Genomic DNA, 4,435 nt, shown 5'->3' with positions numbered 1-4,435 from the left:
AGAGGCCTATTCCAAGACACATCATAATTACATGCCAAGTGTTAAAGACAAAGAGAGAATCTTAAAAGTAGCAAGGGAAAAACTGGAAGTAACATACAAGGGACCCCCAATAAGGCTAGCAGCTAACTTCTCAATGGAAGTTAGCTGGCTTGGAGTGTTAGTTTCTCAAATACTCCAAGCCAGAAGAGAATGCCAAGAAATATTCCAAGTAATGTAAACCAAAGGCCTGCAACCTAGACTACTGTACCCAGCAAGGCTCTCACTTAAAATGGAAGGCCAAGTAAGGAGCTTTCCAGACAAAAGAAGGCTAAAAGAATACACCTCCACATAACCAGCATTGCAAGAAATGCTAAAGGGACTGCTTTAAGAAGATGAAGAAAAAGAGTGTGAGAGAGAGGAGCACAAGTACAAAAGAAAAAAATGGGAATGAATAAATACCTTTCAGCACTAACATTAAACGTAAATGACTTAAACATTCCGCTCAAAAGACATAAGATAGCTGAATGGATAAGAAAACATGACTCACATTAATGCTGCCTACAAGAGACCCACAGAACAAAAGACCTACACACACACTGAAAGTGAGGGTTGGAAAAAAAAAAGCCGGGGTAGCAATACTTATATCAGGCAAAATAGACTTCAAAACAAAGGCCATAAAAAGAGACAAAGAGGGTCATTTCTTAATTTTAAGATCCATCAGAAAACTATAAACATTGTAAACATATACACACCCAACATAGGATCACCCAAATATACAAGGAAAATCTTGGAGGACCTCAAGAAAGATATAGGACTCCTCTCCACTGAAGTGCTGCTGCCATCATGGATACAGGTCATGTGTAACCTACCAAGCTAGCCAGGGTCACCATGGTGTTGGGCAGGACTGGCTCACAGGGACAGTGCATGCAGGTGCATGTGGAATTCATGGACGACATGAGCCACTCCATCATCCACAACATGAAAGGCCCTGTGCATGAGGGCGACATGCTCACCCTACTGGAATCAGAGTGAAAGGCTCATAGGCTGCATTGAGTTGGTGTCTGGGTCCTGGATGTCTAAGTGGGCCACATGGTCCCTGGGGATGACGTTCGACTGTTAATGAAGTGTTTGTATTATATGTGGGAAAAAAAGATATAGACAGCAACACACTCATAGTAGGGAATTTTCATACCCAACTGTCAAAAATAGACACATCTTCTAAACAAAGAGTCCACAAGGACATTGTGGCACTGAATGACACACTAGATCAGATGGACTTAACTGATAATCAGAAACTTTCACCCCAAAGAAGCAAAATATATTTTCTTTTCAAATCCACATAAAATATTTTCAAAATAGGCCATGTGATAGGACACAAAACAAGCCCAAACAAATTAAAGAAACATTGAAATCATATCAAGCATTTTCTCAGATCACAATGGTTTGAAACTTAGAAACCAACCTCAAGGAAAAGACTCAAAAACAGTCAGATACATGGAGACTGAATAACATGTTATTAAACAATGAATGGGTTAACAATGAGATCAGGGAAGAATCAAAAAGTTTCTGAAAACAAATGAAAATGAACATAAAACAGCCCAAAACCTACAGGACAAAGCAAAGGCAGTTCTGGAAGTTCCTAGCAATACAGGCCTACCTAAAAGAGATAAGAACATTACAAATAAACAACCTAACCTTACATCTACAAAAACTAGGAGAACAACAAACAAAGCCCAGAGCAAGTAGAAGGAATGAAATAATCAAGATCAGAGCAGAATTAAATGACATAGAGACTAAAAGAATACTCCAAAGGGTTGGTAAGTCCAGGAGAAGGTTCTTTGAAAAGATAAACAAAATTGACAAACCTTTAACTAGACTCATCAAGAAAAAAAAGAGAGAGGACCCAAATAAATAAAGTCAGAAATGAAAGAGGAGAAATTACAACTGATACCAGAGAAATACAAAGGACTGTAAAAAATAACTATGAACAACTACATGTCAATAAATTGGAAAAACTGGGTGAAATGGACAAATTTCTAGAAACATATAATCCTCCAAAAGTGAGTAAATAAGAAGCAGAAACCCTCAATAGACTGATATCAGCTAGTGAAATTGAGGCAGTAATCAAAAAACTCCTGGCATAGCCCTGTGCTGAACAGATTCACAGGATAATTTTATCAAACATTTACAGAGGATCTAACCCCAATTCTTCTCAAACTATTCCAAAAAATCCAAGAAGAGAGAAGACTCCCAAACTCTTTTTATGAGGCCAGCATCATCCTAATCCCAAAACTAAATAAAGACACAACAAAGAAAGAAAACTACAGGTCAATATCGCTAATGAACATGGACGCTAAAATCCTCCACAAAATACTGGCAAACCACATCCAGAAACACATTAAAAAGATCATACACCATGATCAAGTGGGATTCATCCCAGGGATGCAAGCATGGTACAATATTTGCAAATCAATAAACATAATACATCACATAAACAAAAGGAAAGACAAAATCACATGATGATATCAAAACATGTGGAAAAAACATTTGATAAGGTATAGCACCCAGGGAACCTTAGTGCACTGTTGGTGGGAATGCAGAATGGTGCAGCCACTATGGAAAATAGTATGGGATTTCCTCAGAAAACTAAAAATGGAACTGCCTTTTGACCTGACAATTCCACTCCTGGGATTATACCCTAAGAACCCTGGTGCACCAATTCAAAAGAACCTATGCACGCCAATGTTCATAGCAGCACAATTTACAATAGCCAAGTGCTGGAAGCACCTAAGTGCCCATCAGTGAATGAATGGATCAAAAAATTATGGAACATTTACATGATGGAATACTACAGAGCAGAAAGAAAGAAGGAGCTCCTACCCTTTGCAATAACATGGATGGATCTGAAGAGCATTATGCTAAGTGAAATAGGCCAGGAAGTGAAAGACAAATACCATATGATCTCACCTATAAGTGGAACCTAATCAATAAAACAAACAAACAAGCAAAATATAACCAGTATACAAACTGACAGTAACCAGAGGAGAAGGGGAAAATGTAGGAAAGAAGGGGAAGTGGAGTCAAGAAACATGTATAAAGGACCCATGGACAAAGCCAAAGGGGGCGGGTAGGATTGAGGGTGGGAGGTGTGGATGAGTGGGTGTGGGAAAGTGAGGGAGACAACTGCACTTGAACAACAATAAAAAATCTAATAAAAAAATCAATCAGGTCAAAATAAAATAAAATAAAATAAAATTGCTTCAATAAGTATCATGAATACTCTGGAAACAAATTAAAAATAGAAGTATCATTAATGACAAAAGAAATATGGAACTTAATGGAAACTTTGAAACTGAAAAATACAATAACTGAAATAAAACTCACTGGCAGGGTTAAACAGAAAAAATGGAAAGGAGAGAGGAAAGAGTTTGGATTGTCATAATAGCCCAATAGAAATCAACCAATCTGAACAACAGAGAGTACACAGATTGAAGTCTGCACAAAAGATAAGTTGATTTTGAAAGATTAAAAGAAAACTTGCAGGACAAAAGGAGCTCCAGGGACCTTTGGAATGATAGCAAGAGATCTTACATTCACATCACTGATGTTTCAGAAGAGAAACTGAAAGAAAATGGATCTGAAGAATATTGGGAGAAATAATGACTGAAAATATCCCATATTTGACAAACTATATAAACCTACAGATTTAAGAAGCTGAATAAATCCCAAACAGGATATATGCAAGATATAAGATATCCAGGCACATCATAACCAGACTTCTGTTGGTGTAAGACATGTCCAAACATGTAGGTAATTTTTATGAGTTTATTTGAGCCAAAATGATGACAATTTTTGGTAAGTAAATTCTCAACAAATTGAGAAAATTCTCTGGAGAATGTCAGTTTTACAGCTTATTTTATACATTAGAATCAAAGGAGGAGACATAAAGATTACATGAAATCCATTGATGGTAGATTAGGGAGGAGGGAGAAAGCAAAGAGGAGAAATCTTTGGAATTGGATAAAAAAAATGGCAAGACACATACTTGTTCTACATTGGTGGGTACAGTACAGTTAATAATAAACATTTACAGCACATAGAGATGGTATTCGAGGAACAAGATAATAATGAGGGGGACAGTGAGTGTCGCCCTGAGGGGTTGGAAAAGAAGGTCACTCTGACATTCTAAAGGTATGTTATCTTAGATGCAAAAAGATAATAGACAGGCTCACTTGATGTAAAGATTGGCTTTTATCAAGGAAGATACAGGCCTAGGATGCTTTTAGTTAGTAGTTTTTACATTCAGATCATCTTTTGTAGTTACTTTTGGTCTCTGAGTTTATAAGACCTGCCATGTGGGCCTCCCCTTTTTTGTACACACTTCTGAAAACTAAAGACAAAGAAAGAATCTTGAAAGGAACTAGACATTAATGACACATTACATTTCATAGAGGGT

The 4,435-nt window shown here is 37.1% G+C and overlaps 1 pseudogene; it reads left to right on the top strand.

Annotated features, from left to right (window-relative positions):
• The first annotated feature begins 822 nt into the window (after positions 1–822).
• On the top strand, positions 823–1,032 carry LOC123823687 (annotated as a pseudogene).
• The last annotated feature ends 3,403 nt before the right edge of the window (positions 1,033–4,435 follow it).

The sequence above is a fragment of the Phyllostomus hastatus genome, unplaced genomic scaffold (assembly GCF_019186645.2).
Source record: "Phyllostomus hastatus isolate PE091 unplaced genomic scaffold, TTU_PhHast_1.1 phas_contig_5, whole genome shotgun sequence".
Classification (NCBI taxonomy): Eukaryota; Metazoa; Chordata; class Mammalia; order Chiroptera; family Phyllostomidae; genus Phyllostomus; species Phyllostomus hastatus.
The sequence above is the reverse complement of the archived record's forward strand: the minus strand, read 5'-3'. Positions and strand labels throughout refer to the sequence as shown.